Raw genomic sequence first — 16,171 nt, forward strand, 5'->3', positions numbered from 1 at the left:
CCAAATGTGGATGCCATCAAAACTCATCCATCACCCAAATGCTCCCAAATGCTCCCAAACACACACACTCCCCTCTGACAGACAGGGACACCCCAGCCTAGCCAGGGCCACCAACAAATCCTCTACCCAGGGTTTCCACAGCCCTCCACCATGGTGAAAGCCTTGACCCTGGCTTTTTTGGGGCTCTCCAAGCCGCCACCCTCTTCCTTCCCCCCTCCTGGCTTTCCTTTCTCTCGGGTTTACTTCCCTTCTGCTCCCACTCCTTCCCCCTTCCCTTCCCTCCCCCCTGCCACGTCCCCAGCCTCCCACACAAGTTTAAAGCCATCAGCCCAGCCAACGGTTAACCAAATCGCCTTGACCTCTCTGCTATTTGATATTCGCCTCCTTGACACTCATTTAGGAGCGCGCAGCGGTAAAGCAGACATTGGACAAGTCCAGCCTGAAACCAAAGCCCTATGAAAGGAGGAGAGAGATCAGAAGAACCTGATAGCTAGGAACTTGTTCTCTCCAAAGGCTTTCTGGACATTTTAGCCTGGATCAGGGGTCCGTGGAGCGCCAGTTCGTCGCCAAGCAGGGTGTAAACGTTAAATGTTAGCTATTTGTTCCAGAGATTGGCATGAAGATCGAGCCTTTCTGCCTCCTCTCCCCCTGACCCCCCTCCCGCAGTCTCTCCAGCCCGTCCAGAGTCTCACAGACACTCATTCATTAACGGTTTAATAACCCTCCCGACGTGATAACATCCTTTACTCCCGGCTCTGCGAGCGGAGGTGACCCTGGGGGTGGGCTGCTCGCTCGAGGTGCTCCGGGAGGCGAAGGGGTCGGGGGGTACCGGCTACTCCCGATCCAATTGTTGGGTGAGGAAAAGCATCTTCCCCTCACCACCCCCTGCCCAAGCAAAAAAAAAAAAAAAAAAAAAAAAAAAAAAGAGCTCAACTTTGGTGCTCGCGTCCCTAAAAGTCCACAGGGCGCCTCCCGCCGGGGTCCCCAAGCCTGGAGGGGGACACACACTCGCTGCCACCCCCACCCCGGCCATCCCCAGCCCGGCTCCGCCGCCGGAGCCCCCAGCGCCTTTCTCGGATGATGCGGAGATGCTGGAGATGCTGGCGGTACCTCACCTGATCGAGCCCTATATTATTTTAAATGGCTCTAATTTCACCATTTATCTCATTTGGCCCGTAACTGCGGATGCAGGCATCTGAAACAACCTTTCGAAACTCTGATTAGTTCAGCTTCGTTCAGTACCTTTTCCTCCCTCTCCTTTCTCCCCATTTCTTTTCCCTTCTCACTCCCTTTCTGCGCGACTTTCATGCGCTGCAGATAAGATATAAAATGCTCTATCGGGATCCTGTAATATTAAAGATCAAAAGTGGCATCAATTGAAGACCAAACGCGCGGAAAACAAAGGGGAAGGCTGGGAGATGTTCATCAGCTAATTACAACTGCAAATATTATGCAAATTTATCTTGGCACAGAAATGGAGAAAGCGAGTTTAAGTGTGGAGATAATGCTGGAATATTGAATGTTCAGCTAAGGGTGGGACGCGGTCCAATAAATTCATCTGAGGGAGAACCGGTATTATATATATGTATATTCCTATCGAATCATCTACACTTCAGATTGGGGGAGCATATCAAAAATTGCGGTTATAATTGATACTTGAAATTCCTTGACAAATATTGCACAGAATATACGGTGGAGGAAGAGTAGGGAAGCCGAGATTAGCGTCTGGATGGGATTTGTGAAACACCGCATGTAAAACCTACAGCGGGGAGGAGGCGACGTGGGGTCCCCCCCGTTCCAGACCCCAGGTGGGAACCTTTCCCTTTAGGCAAAGGGGAAAACCAAGTTATTTTTCAACCTCATTTTAGAAACGGCTCTCGCTTCCTGGAAAAAAGGACCGCGCTAGACCTGGTTAATGATTAAACACCGTCCCTGTGCCGTGAGAGCCAAGAAGGGATGAGAGGGAGCCAGAGAAACTTAAACCAAGGCAGAACAGAGCTGCCAGCACCTGTCCCCAGAAATTTTAGCATCAGGAGTGCCTGCACACAAAGGAAAACTAAAAAAGGGAAAAAACCCACCTAAACAAAAAACCAATCCAGACGCAGCAAATTGACCACGAAGAGGCTTTTAGGCACCATTTTCTCAGAGGCGGGGATGCTCTAGCGCGGGTCGGGAGCATCCCCCAGCCCGTGGCAGGGTTTTGAGGGGGTTATCCCAAAACCCGTTATTGGGTTTGACTCTTGCGATGATTTTTGTTGAGCTCAAGTTTTGGGCTGAGTTGTTAGGGCTGTGGGAATCCCTCCCTCCTCCCCCCCATCCCTCAGAATGGAGCAGAAGGGGTTTATTAGCCACAGAAAATGTTTGAAATGCAGCTTTTCCCTGCGCAGGTGAGGAGGCAGAGCCCGGCTGCTGCTTCCCTTCAAGGATTCGAACGAATACATTCAAATCCAGCAAAATATCAGCAGATCTTCCCCTCCTCAGGCACACGAATATCAATAATTTCAGGTGAATGTTTCCCCCCTCCCCGCCCTGCATCCCCTATTTCATTTCTGCAGCCAGAAACACAGCGCAGCCTTCATTTGCATACAAAGCAACACGCGGAGTTTCTCCAGTATATGAGAAATGCTTTAAAAAAAAAAAAAAAAGAAAAGAAAAAAAAAAGGAGGCAGAGACACTGGGAGAGAGTAGGGAGAGACTCCTCGAATAAATCTTATCGATTTTTTGCTGTGCATGTATTTATTTGGCAACGGGGCGGGGAGAAAAAAAAAATGAACATTATTGGCAGCCCTCCCTTTCAAAAAAAAAAAAAAAGGGAAAAAAAGAAAGATGCAAATTGTATTTCATCTTAAGCCGGCTCCGTGCTTTATTCAATGTTTATGATGCATTATCTCCCCCTTAAATAAAAAATAAATCATGTAAAATTAGGATCTCGGAGCCACCGAGAGGAGAAGCTCCGGTCGATTTTCTTAATTTCAGTCTGAAAGTGACACACTAATTAAAGCGCCTCATCATTCCCCTCCAACTTCTTTTTATTATTATTATCAGATTTACCTTATATTTTCCCAATTAAAAAAAAAAAAAATCAGTTTCGCTGCCCCCAGGATGAAACTAAACTAAAATAAGGACCCACGAATTTTTTCCCCCAACGTTGCCCATCGCTTTCCGCCATCAGATTCATTGTGATGTATTAGATGCAATAAATTATCCCATGTAACAAAACATTGGGAGCTGAAAGGGTGATAATCTGGAAAGCAGAGATAAGGATTCATTATTCCGAATCATTATGAATCCAACGTTGCCTCTGACTTCTTTCTTAATCAGCTCCTCTGATCCTGGATATGTGAGCAGCACAGATAAGGAAAGAGTCATTTATAATTCTGTACCTCGTCTAATATTTAAAAAAAAAGTCAGAGGCAAGAAAACGCTATAAAACACAAGCAAGAGGCGGGCTCCGAATGAAATATCACTTCGATGTTGTTAGAGCCGCAGTAAGATTTAATTAAAATTCTCCTCTTCCACGTGCTTTATATATTTTTATAAATATATTTTGCACCTTGGTAGTAACGGATAGGAATTTACAATTGCAGCTGGTTTTTGGGGTCTGGTTTTGACTTTATTCCCAAGTCCCTGATTTGGGTGAATGGAAGACGTGGACGAAGGGGGAAAGGAGTGTGGGGGGGGGGGCGATTCTTTTAATTTCCGAGGGTCCCCCCCAGCCCCGCTCTCCCTCCCCAGCGCTCCCACAAAGTCATTAGGTCGATCCTACCAATGTAGGCGGCCGCGTTTAATGGAAATCGTTTTAAAGCGAATATACTCTGCGCACACAAAGCGCAGGATCAATGCCAAAGCGCCTGATTTGGGGAGATCAAGACGGAGGGTGCTTACTTCCCTCCTTGAAACGTAGATTGCAACGGTGATATTAAAAAATAACCTCCCTGAGATTGTGTTTTCACAGCCGGGGAAGGGGGAAATTATTGATTATTGGCAACTTTTCCTCGGGGTGGGGGGGGGGCAGAAAAGGTTTTCTTTCCAGAGCAGACGAGGCAGTTTAATTACAGCAAATAAAACATCCCCAACCTCCTCTCTGCAGCCGGCAGAGCGGTTATCCCTAACAATAACGTATGGATTTTATTTAGGGAGGGTTCGACTGCAAATCTTGGTTCAGGCGGAGCCGAAATCGATTGTGTGTGTGTGTGTGTATGTGTAGGTATTTATTTCGGTGAATACCCGTCTAAATGTGTGCCAGGAGGAGAGCAAGAGGTGGGATCAAGCAGATGCAGTGGGAGAATCACAGGCTCCCCTAGCAAGTTGGAAAATACAAGGAAAAAAATTATTTCATATATATATTTATATATGGCATATATATATATGTATATATACACACACACCATATAAATATTCCACATAGATATATTCCATATAGATATACACACACATGGAAAAATATGTGTGTATTTTTTTCCCCGCCTATATATTTATTTATTTAAATGACCTCTGGGTATCTGACTACTGCTTTGAATGTATATTCGGACCTCAACCGCAGGCATCGAGGCGGGTCTGTGATATTTATGATAAACCCCGGGTGCCATTTAAAGCCTCATTAGTTATGTTTAACCTTTGAATCACCGGCCACCGTGGCTGGAAATGAACTTCGCGGTGCGGGCTGGATGCGGGAGGGGGGGATGAGTGCGGATGCGCCTGCGCCTGTGCCCAAATTCCCTCTCTCCCCTCCCGCCCCCCAGCAAGCCCCAGACGGAGGAACAGAGACAATAGTGCGGGGACTCCATCTCCGCTGTCTTCTCAAGAGGTTTTTGCAGGAGGATCCTTGATTTTTCGTTTCCCCACCTCGCCCCCCACTTCCACGATGTGCTCAGACAGCCCAGATCCAACTCCCCCCCTCCCCCCTCGTTTTTTCATTTTTTTCTTTTTCTGAGCAGTTTTGGAGGGATCCGGCATCATCTTCCAGGTTGATCTCGTCTCCCTCCTGCAGCACATTTTTGGGGAGCAGAAGGTTCCGCAGGGATTTTCCCAGCCCTATGATGAGGAACACACCCCCGAGTGATTTCAGCTCTATTCTCCTTTATTTTTTTATCCCATACCCCGCAAGGATTTATCCCTGGCTCGTCCACACGGCTCAGTCCAAACCACACAAGCCTCGTGGCTTTAAAATCCTTTTTCGAAGCCTTTCCTTAGCAAAAGGCACATTTCTTGTCGATGGTAGATGGGCTCAACCCTCCTCCCTCCGCCGTCGGGGTGCCGAGCTGTTTGCACCGGTGTTCGGCGCTGGGAACGTTCCCTTCGTGGCTCTAATGAGCTTTAAGTTATTACCTTAATTGAATGTGTTTTCTAAAGATAGAATTGGGAGGCGATCGCGTTACCTTTCACCTCACAGAGAGTCACTCTAGAAGCAGCGATAGCGAACTCCCAACGTCAGCAAAAAACCCCAACAATATCCCTCCAGGACCAGGAGTGTGTGTATATACATATATATATATATATTTCCCCTAAGGGACCAATTTTCGCCCCGCTTTCTGAATCGCCGGGACTCAGCGCTGCCGGGATGCGGCCTCGGGGTCCCCGGGGTACCGCGGAGCCGGGCCGGGGATGCGGCTCTGATCCCCCCAGAACCAGTGGGGCTCCCATTCGTGGGGCCTGGGATCTGCCCCACGCACCTTGTTTAGCCCCGGAAATAAAGCTTTATTCCAGGTTTATTCCCGAGGGAGCATTTCACACCAAGGGTGGATGTGAGGCGTGGGGGGTGTTTTTACCCCTCCTCATTTCTCCCACTCGGACGTGGCTGCCCATCCCGGTAAGACGAGAATGGCCATTCCCGGACGTGTTTTTCGTGGATAAGCCCCCTCCCCCAGGCTGATCCTCCATGTCTTGTGTGGTTTTGGTGGCAGGACGCCCACCCACCCACTCCGAAATGGGCACCCACCCCTAGCGAATAAAAATGTCATCACCAAAACCTGGGGAAGTTTCCTTGAAGGTAAAAGTGTCCGCGGATCAAGGGTAACGGGGGAGAACGCTGAGGCTGCAGCATTAGGTTTTGGGCAGTGACATGAGTGGGGGGTTAAATGTGGAAAATCAGAGCCCCCCCCCCGCCCCTTCCCCCGTCGGTTCCTCCACCTCCCCATCGCTGAAAGATCTGGGGCATCCTCCGGAGCCTGCGGCGTGGCCACAGTCCGGCTCCCTGGCTTCTCCTGCCCCTACAGGGCTTTAAGGGGGGTGGGGGGGTGTTTATCTTGCCTCCACTCCCCAGCCCTCGAAACTCCCCAGGTATTCCCGGGGAAAGGGGACTGAGGGGCGGGCAGGGGGCTGCAGATCCCCCCGGCCCGTCCCTTTCGCTCCGCATCGGCCCCGGGCTCAAGCCCGTTCAGCTCTGACGGGACAGAGAGGGGGACACATGGGACCCCCAGGGCTGGGACCGAACCCTACGGTCGGTGCCTCCCTGTAGAGGTGTTGCGCTCCTGCCCGCGGTCGGGAGCCTTCCTCGTCCCGAGGAGGAGTGGGAGACAGGGGGAACAATCCTCCTCCCACCCCGTTCTCGGAGTGCCAGGGGATGCGTGTCCATTATTTTTTTTTCGGTCTGTATCGTGGAGCCTTACACAGATACATACTCAGAATAAAAATTAAAAAAAAATAATAATAAAGAAAGGGAAATAGGGCCATTAAAAATCCCCCCGGAGGAGAAGGGGGCACAGAGGAGAAGAACCAGCTCCTTGTCGTTATTGTCACCACTTTTCCTCGAAAGCTTTCGATGCAGCAGAGCGAGCCCCGGCGTTATTTGTGTGATCACACGCCTAATTATATTTTCCCCCTCTCTCTTCCCGGCGTTCCCGGCTCCCGGCACTGACAGTAGCTCCCGGGACGGGTTACATCACGCTCACACCGCTGTACCTGGCGCGTCCCCCTGGCCCTGCCCCTGTCCCCCCCACCTCCACCTCCCCGCCCCATCGATGGGTGTGTAAAGAAATGGCCCATCATATTCCACTCACTCCTGCTCTGCCCTTTCCCAACCCGGAAGAGCTCTGATCTTCAGCCCAGCCCGGAGGAGGAGGAGGGCAAGGGTGGGCGTTCGGAGGATGCGGCTCCCCCAGGTTTTCCCCCTCGGTGGGAGCTTGCGACATGCCAGCAGCGGCTCCGCTACTCCCGCACTCCTGCTCTGAGCGCTCCAGCGGAACCGGACAAAATCAAAAGCATCTGCCCAGGTCAGTGAACACCGATTTGTCTGTCCGTGTGTCCCCCCACCCCACCCTCCTCCTTTTTTTTTTTTTACCCCTCCTCTTTTCAATTTTTTTTTAAATTATTTTTTAAATTCATCCTCCTTTTACTCCTTCTCCACGTGGAGGGCATTAGGATGAGAAGCTCGGCTCAAAGGGCTTGAAACTCAGCCCCGATCCCCCTTTATTGCTTGGGGTGGATGGAAGGAAGAGTTGAGTTTTCCCGGTGACCTTGGGGAAAGCCCCCCCTGATCCGGGAGGCAGCGAATTTTGGGAAGCTGGGGAGAAGATGTTTTACCCGTAGGTGTTGGGGGCAAAGGAATGAGGCTGGGGTGGCGGGGGCTGGGAGATGGGACACGGTGTTGACATAGCTGGGATGTGAAATATAAATCAAATATTAATCTCAGGACTGGAAGGAATATTTATCTGCGGGATATGCGGGGCCTTTCTGTGCCTGACTTCATACCTATGTGCATATGAAAAAAAAAAAAAATATATTCGTATATATTTATATTGTATATCTGGACCCACATACTCTGTGTATCGCTCTGTGTACAGCGATATTCATGCGGGCAGGCATGTGCCGATGGCTGTGGTTCTGTGCTCTTCCCACGAATAATTCCGATTTGATTTGATTCTGTTCGGTCGATCTGTGCCGCATAATATAAAATATACACTGTGTATGTAGAACTCTGTATATTCAGGTTAAAAATATCCGGTATATAATACAGAACTAGAATATTATGCTTCTAACAGAATCTGCTTAGGACGATTTTCCGCAGATATTTCTCCGTTTTTACCTTAGAAACGCAGAGCAGAGCTACCCCAGAGGTGTGTTAAGGCAGGCTGGGATGAGGAGGGAGATGGCTCTGCTCCGGGGCCGGACCCGCACCTTCCCGGCGGCTCCTGGTCCCGCTGCGGAGATCCGCGGGCCGGGCCGGGCCGGGCCGGGCTGGGCCGGGCCGGGCCGTCGTGGGCTCCGGCATGACTCGGGGCCGAGGGACGAGAAGAGAGTTTCCTCTCTCTCCCGACATCCCTGCACTGAAGTCTCTCTCCTCCTTCCCCGCCTTGTAGGAGAATTTTTCACCCTCCAAACCGTGCACAGGGTGTTTCGGGAGGGAGCAATGGGAATGGCTCGTGCTGTCAAAAAATCCACGTTATCTGCCATCGAGCGTTTTGAGAACAGAAAGGCGAGAAAATCTATCTATCTATCTATCTATCTATCTATCTATCTATCTATCTATCTATCTATCTATCTATCCATCCATCCATCCATCCATCCATCCATCCATCCATCCATCCATCCATCCATCCCAGCTCCTCTTACCTTCACGTGTCCGTACACAGGCAGCAGGCTCCGGGTGACGGATTTTAATGAAACCGGATAATTAATAACCACCGGCCCTGCTTGTTTTCTCCATTATTTATGGGCCGCAGGTGCGGAGCGAGGGAGCCGGTACCCGTCGGTGCCGCGGGCAGGGGCTGCTGCTCCGCCGAGGCGGACACAGGTCCCATCTCCCCGGCTGCACCGGGATGAGTCCCCGGACAGACAGGGGGGAAAGAAAGGGTCCCGGCAACCTGGGGGCCCCGGGAAAGGAGAAACAGGCTCTCGGAAAGGAAGGAGGGAAGAGGGAAGGTCTACCCCCACCCCGCCGCGGCATTTTGCTCCCGGCTGGGGCGAAGCGCTTCCTTCTCCCGGGGATGTGAATTTTTTTTACAGAGCCGAGGGGGGTGTTTTAATTTCAAGGTGGAAAATAAGACGAGAAGGTTTTTCCCGGCAGGGGCAGGTAGGGAGTGGGACGAGGAGGAGGGGGAACACCCGGCTGGGGGCTGCTCTCGCCCCCCGGGATGCGGAGGGCATCGCCTTGTGCTTGGACGGGGGCGGGACAGCACCTCGGGGTGCCTGTACGTGCTCCTCAGGGGAATTTGGGGTGCCGTAGTCGTCTCTTTAGGTCGGAAAGAAATCGTGCACACTCCGACACCCTCGACATTATCTGAATTTTGGAGCCTCTGACGGTAAATGCGAGCCCCACGATTAGGGAGTGGGTTGTCACCACGCGGAGCGGCCGCGTCGTGCGGGGTTACAGCCAGTGGGGTCTGTGGGCACGGGGGATTTGTTTTGGGGGGTGCAAGGAGGGCTTTAAATTAACAGCAGCCGGCCGCTTGCCGGAGTAAATCGCTCCGGTTTTAATCCTGGGAGGTCGGGATCTGCCCCTGCGTCTCGCCGAGGAGCTGGTGTTAATTCTGCCGCCTCCTCTTACGCCAGCCGCCGGGCGATTTGTGTTTTCTTCTTTAAGTCCCGGGGTAATTTCTGCTTTTGGAGAAAAAAAAAAAAAAAAAAAAGAAGAAAAAAAAGACTAAAAAGATTCCTTAAACACATCGGCAGCTTCGCCTTCTTCGTGGGGTGCGAGGAAAACGGCGCTTGCCGGGTTTAAAGCCCGCAAGATGCTTCAATTCGCCTGCAAATCTATCGCTCAAAAAGAGGGAGATAAAGCAAAATCGAGAAACCCGAAATAAGCCGGCTCCCCTCCTCCCTCCTTTTTTATTTATTTATTTTTTAAATTATTTTTCCCTACTGAGCACTTCTTTAACCTCTCCGTAATTTGGAGTGGCTGTTCAGGCTGTTTGCTGGCTCTTCTTTTTCCTCATTTTTTAATTTGTGGGGTCGCAGCCTTTCGGGAGGGCTGCCCAGCGCCCTGCGGTGGGAGCGGTGCCCGGTGCTGCGGCGGAGACCCGCTCCAGGGTCGGGAGCCTCTCCTGCAGCCTGGAGAGGGGAGAAAAGGGGAGAATGGGGTAAAATGGGGAGGTGGAATAAAAGGGAGAAGGAGAACCCCTTGCCAAAGTATACTTTTGCTGTCTGAGAAAGGAAAAGGTGGGGGGGGAAGGGAGAATAGGGACTTACCGGGTTGAGCTTGAAGCGTGGCTGTCTGTGGAGGTAGGGGAGGAAGGAGGGAAGGGAGCTGGGTCCTGCCTGGCTCCTGCCACCCGGAGCAGGACGAGGCACCGGCAGCAGGGGTGACACGAGTCCCCCTCCCCTTCTCCGCTTTGCCCGGCTCCTCTCCGCGCCTCTGCCGCGCAGTTTGGGGAATGTGTCGGGGGGAGAGGTCGCCCCTGGGACTTGCGGAGCCGGTTTTTGATCTTTCTCAGACCTTTTTTTTTTTTTTTTTTACTCCTGCAGTGTCCCGGGGCAGTCGCCCTTCTCTCAGCTTCAAAGAAGGGGGGGAGGAGGGGAAAGAAAAGTCCCAGTTTCTCTCCTCCCAATTTTAATTCTTCGAATTTCTTTTCTACGGCAGAGCAGGGTTTTTCCCCTCTCTTCCCACCCCTCCATCAAATAGCATCATTTGCTCTGAAAAAAAAAAGTGTGCGTCTGTGGTGGCTGGTGGTGCACGAAGGGAGAGAAAATTGGACCCGGTGTAATCAGCCGATGATTTGCTCTCTCTTTGAATTTGCATGGCTCGGCACTTCTTTGTGTGCGTGTTTATGTTTCCTCCCGATCTTCACGAAGGGGAGATAACCGAATTATTAGAAAAGAACGGAAATATGTACGCATATGTTAAAAAAAAAAAAAAAAGAGAGAGCGAGAGATTAAAAAAAAAAAGAAAAGGAAAACCACCCATGTGGTTGGTTTCGAAGTGGAGGGGGAGACTCATGTGGGATGGGAAAGGGAGAGGCAGAAATGTCAGTTTCTCTTTGTCTTTGACTACTACTATTATTATTATTATTATTATTATTATTATTATTAATTTGCCAGCTCCTAGCTGGAGGGATGCTGATTACCGTTTAAATGATAAAGGGGGGTGGCCTTGGGGAAAGGGATCATAATTCCTGCCTGATTCATTAAGGGAGCAAAAAAAAAAAAAAAAAAAAAAAAAAAAAAAAAAAAAAAGGAGAACAAAATATTCCCTCTTCTTTGCGCCTTTGTTTAACCCGAGATTATCTCGGCAGCCTGACCAGGGCCCGGTACCCTCCCGGCTGGGCCGTCCCGGGGACTGGCAGGCTCCGTGCCCCGGGAGGGGCTGCCCCAGTCGGGGAGGTGGCAATGGGCTCACAACCCCGGGTCTCTCTCCCTCGGCAAGAGAGCAAGTTGCTGTACACAGGCAAAAAAAAAATTAATAATAATCTTCGGAGCTCTGCCCTGGGCCGTGTCCTCTCCATAACCCCCCGATTCCTCGCTCCGGGCTGTTTGTACAGCTTTACCTGTACTATTCTGGTACCCTGGAAAAAAAAAGGCCCAGCCCGACAAACGTAACTTAATCCCCTTTCAGTCAATTGTCGTTTAAGGGGGCTAAAGGAGAAGGGGGGGAGAAGGGGGAGGCTGCCTGTCCCCGCCCCGAGGTGCCAGTCGCGGCGATGGGCATCAACGAGGACGGAGGAGCGGCTGGCCCCGGGTCCCGGCTCCAGAACAACTTTGCCTGCACCGATTTTAACAGGAAGACCGGAAGGAAAGAAAAAAAAAAAAAAAAAGGGATGGGGGCGGCAGCTTTAGGGCCCTTTGACTGGTCATTTTTTAGGGGAGCGGTAGGCTGGGTGCCCGACCCATCCTACCGAGTTTGGGATTTTCTTGATGTTGATTTTAGCTTTTTTTTCTTTTTTTTTCCCCCCCGGTTTTGGGTCTCTAAGTGACAATAAAGTGTCCAAAGCGTTTCCTCGTGACCTTTTAGAGGCAGAGTTATTCCCATTCCCCCCATCCCTTCCCTAGCTAGAAGGATGCTGGAGTCCCGCTCCCCGCAGCCCCTTCCCCCCCCCCCCCCCCCCCCCGTCAGAATTAACCCCCGACCCCTATCTGGCGGCTGGTGGTGAGCTTGGGGCTAATTGCTCCAACAATGGGCTCCTATTAACGCCGAGCTGTCACTGGAAACCCTGCTGGGGGCTGCCGGGGGAGGGGGCGAGGTGATGGATCTGCAGCCACAGCCTGGGAAAAGGACGGTCAAGGCCAGCGCTCCTCTCAAAACCCCTGGGGATCACAGGATAATCCGAGGAGACGGGGAAAATGATGGGTTTGCTCTTTTATTTTTCTTTTTAATATTTTTTTTTGGTTTGGTTTGGTTTTTTGGTAGGGGGTGTAGGGTAGGGGGTAGAGGGTAGGGGGTAGCCCTCCCCACCACGACTTCTTCCCGGCTGGGAGGGGGATAGGAAGATCGAGTCTATCGAGGACGGGTTGAAAATAAAAGGACAGCCTGAACAAATTGGATTTCAAAGCGGGTGTCCTCCTCCCGCAAGCGGGGTTGTGGCTGTGAGGGACAGGCAGGGAACAGGGTCCCGCCGTGCCACCCCTGTCGGGGCAGGACGGAGCCCTCAGGGCTGTTCCCATTTCTTTTTCCCCCCTGCTACTGATGGAACTTGATGTAGTTGTCGATTTATTTCATTTTATTTATTTTGATTTTTAAATTCCTTTCTTTTTTTACTTTCTTTATTTTATTTTGTATTAATAATTCCCCCTGCCCTCCAAACAGCAGAAGGAAAGTGGTTTCCTCACTAACTCCGGACAGGGCTAAAGGCACGTTTTAAAATGGTTTAGCAATTTTGTGACCTCTGGATGGAAATTCCCCTCCTGTGATCCCACGGCTGTAGGTCTCAGGACTGTAAGTGCCGGAGGGAGCGGGGGTGGGAATCTCAGCTCACCTGCCCAAAGATCTCAGCTCGCATTAAGCCCCCCGTTCCCCCCCTAAATGTTAAAAGACACAGTGACTTTTCCCAAGTGTTGGAAACCCCTCTCCCCCGCAGGATGTGCTCGTGGTGTGAGGAAATTTGGGGAGCGGGGATAAAGAGGCAGATCCCGGGGATTCCGGGGAGACCCTTTGTGCTCACATCCCTACAACGCTTAAAGTTCGGGAGCGGGGATGGAGGGAAGAGGAAAGTTTGTGCTCCTGAATGTTGCTCCCCTCTTCACTGTCCTCCTCCTCTCAAAGAAATCCCCCACTCCCGGAGGAGGAGGGGTGGGCAGGAGACCACCCTGGTGCTGGGGCATCCCGGCCCCCACACACCGGGGGCGGCCGTGGGGCCTCCCGGTGCGGAGGGAGCCGGCGGGGCATCCCAGAAAGTGCATCGGGATAGATCGCGCTGTTTTGCCCTCCATTTCTCCCCTCCAGTGCACCCCAGTTCCTGGAGTATGGAAAGGAGGGAGCACCCCGCAAAATAAAAACCCCAGAAGGCAAAGCGACTCCTCTGAGAGGAGAGAGGAAACACGAGCTTTCCCGCAGCGGGTTAAAGCCCCCGGCTCGGGGAGGGCCATGAGCATCCCCCTCCTGTCTCTCCCTTCCCCTATCCCCCTAATGGGCTGCAGGGAGCGGCTCCCGCTGCCCCCGGGCTCGGCGCTCGGCCACGGCGGCGTCGGCGAGGCTGGACAGGGCCGGGGAGCGCCGAGGCCGGTCCCTCGGACAGTTCTGGGTGGGGGAGACCTGGAACCCCCAACCCGGCTCGTCCACCCTCCTCGGCACTCCCCACCCGGCACGTTTCCCTGGTTCCTCCCTGGTTGCGTTGCATCGACCCTAACGCGTGGCTCGTTCACGGCTCTTATACCTGTCCTGGTCGGCTTCTTTAAACAAAAACAAAGGAAAAAGCGTGCCCACGGCGCATCTTTCACGCGTGAAACCTCTGTCCCCACGCCCAACGGCGATGGGCTGCAGCGGGGGCTGACGCCCGGGCTTAAAACGGGCGCCCTCGAGGATCGAGGAATCCATCCATCCATCCATCCATCCATCCATCCATCCATCCATCCATCCATCCATCCATCCATCCATCCATCCATCCATCCATCCATCCATCCATCCATCCATCCATCCATCCATCCATCCATCCATCCATCCTTCTGACGAGAGGCTCGGCTCTGCCGGCCGTCGAGGAGCGGAGCCAGCTCCTGGCCCCATGTTGAGCCCAGCCCGGCCCCGCTGACTGGAGGCGGCCCCGGCGGGGCACTGGCCCCGGAGCTGCGGAGCCTCGGATTTTAATGAGACCCCCCGGTATAAAAACTCCGTAGAGGCGCTTCCTCCCGCACCCGGGCTGACGCGCTCTGGCCGGCGTGGGGAGACAGCGTGCAGAGCACCCAGTGAGTGACTTGTTCTAGTGCTTTGAAAAAAATTAATATTATCCCTTTTTTTCCTCCTCCTTCTTTTTCTTTTTCTTTTTCTTTTTCTTTTTCTTTTTCTTTTTCTTTTTCTTTTTCTTTTTCTTTTTCTTTTTCTTTTTTTTCTTTTTCTCTTTCTTTCTTTTTCTTTCTTTCTTTCTTTCTTTCTTTCTTTCTTTCTTTCTTTCTTTCTTTCTTTCTCTTTTTCTCTCTCTCTTTCTCTCTTTCTCTCTCTCTCTTTCTCTCTTTCTCTCTCTCTCTCTCTTTCTCTCTCTCTCTTTCTCTCTTTCTCTCTTTCTCTCTTTCTCTCTTTCTTTCTCTCTCTTTCTCTCTCTCTCTCTTTCTTTCTCTCTCTTTCTCTCTCTCTTTCTCTCTTTCTCTCTTTCTTTCTCTCTTTCTTTCCCTCTTCCTCTCTTTCCTCCCTTCTTCCCTTCTTTCTTCCCTTCTTTCTTCCCTTCTTTCCTTTTTTTCCTCCTGCCTTTCCTTTCTGTCCGCGTCTTTTCTCTCTCTCTCTCTCTTCCCACCCGCTCTCCCTCGTTCTCCCTTTCCCCCTGCCCTGTCCCAGTCCCTCCGTCCCGCGTGTCCCGCTCCCGTTCCCGCCGGGATGACCCCGGGGTGCCGCTAGGGGATGCCCTGGCTCAACGCAGCGCCCGGCGCGGCTGCCGGGGCGCGGGCCCGCAGCCAATCAGCGCCGCTCGGGGTCGGCGACGCGCGGGCCCGCAGCCAATCAGCGCCGCTCGAGGCCGGCGCCCCGGTTCCTGCTCGCCGCCCATTGGCCGAGCCCGCGAGGGGGCGGGGCCGGGCGCGGCGCCCGGGGGTCCCGTCGGTGCCGTCCCGCCGCCCCCGCCTCGGCCCCTCACGGCCCGGCCGCCGCGTCCTGCCCGTCCTGGGTCCGCAGTGGGGCGGGAAGGGGGGACAAAACCCCCTAAACCTCCTCAAATCATGTGTCCGAGCTTGGCCGTTGCGGTGCGCTTAGATCCTTAAAAATGACAATCATTAAATCCTTTCTGAGCCGCGCCGCCGGAGCGGGCAGCTTTATTCCAGGGGGGAGCCCCCCAGGTCCTGCACCTGCCGGCACATCCTCGCTCCCGGGGGGCTCCAAGCCCACTGGCATCCCCCGGGCTGTCCGCCGGAGAAGCCAACCCGTCCCCTCCACGCACCAACTCTCCGGGCTGGCCACTCGCAGAGTTTCTGGGACAGAGGGAAAACCTAATTTCCCCCTTAAAAAAAAAGTAGAAAAATTTCAAAAATAAATAAAACAAGAGTCGGGGGATTAACAGAAGTTGTTGCCGGGGGGTTCCCGCGGGGGTAGCGCGGGGGCGGCCGGAGCGCCCGGCCTGTCCCCTCCTCAGGCTCCGCCTCCCCCGAGCTTATGACACTGGAACCTCCTTAAGTTGCGTCTCGCCACAGCTGTCTGTAAGCACTGAGCCGGCTGGCGCCATCCTGCTCCTTTCAGAAAGAATGCCTTCCCTGTAAAAAAAAAAAAAAAAAAAAAAAAAAAAAAGAAAGAAAGAAAGAAAAAAAAAAAAAGAAAAAAAGGGACAGAGAGGGAGGAAAAAAAAGTAGGGAAAAAAAATAGGGCGAGCGAGCACAATCTGATCTGATCAAGCACTTTCAGCTTCATCCCTCCTGGGTCACATACTGCTTCTCCACCAAGGTTTGTGCGGAATTTCTTTAGCAACTTGTCGCTTTTTAAATTTTTCTTTTTCCTCCCTCTCAACACCCTCCTTTTCTCCTTGCTCCTTCCTTTCACCCCCACCCTCTTCTCCCATCGCTTTACCCCCTCCTCGATTTCCCCCCCCCCTTCTTTTTTCCCCCTGTTCCCCCCTTTCTCGGTTGCATAATAATTAATGAGCAATCAAAGTGACTCTGGGCTGTGCAGCAG

General features: G+C 52.3%; 1 protein-coding gene across 3 annotated transcripts in view; it reads left to right on the forward strand.

Annotated features, from left to right (window-relative positions):
* The first annotated feature begins 7,049 nt into the window (after positions 1 to 7,049).
* GATA3 (GATA binding protein 3) overlaps positions 7,050 to 16,171 on the forward strand; it is a 29,218-nt gene continuing 20,096 nt past the window's right edge. The window contains exon 1 of one of the 3 annotated variants that reach the window (XM_069034666.1): positions 7,050 to 7,211. The gene's annotated coding sequence lies outside the window, so the exon portion shown is untranslated. Of the gene's footprint in view, positions 7,212 to 15,179; positions 15,944 to 16,171 lie in introns of those variants that run through there. The other 2 variants (XM_069034684.1, XM_069034657.1) reach the window with 2 other exon arrangements.

The sequence above is a fragment of the Aphelocoma coerulescens genome, chromosome 1A (assembly GCF_041296385.1).
Source record: "Aphelocoma coerulescens isolate FSJ_1873_10779 chromosome 1A, UR_Acoe_1.0, whole genome shotgun sequence".
Lineage (NCBI taxonomy): Eukaryota > Metazoa > Chordata > Aves > Passeriformes > Corvidae > Aphelocoma > Aphelocoma coerulescens.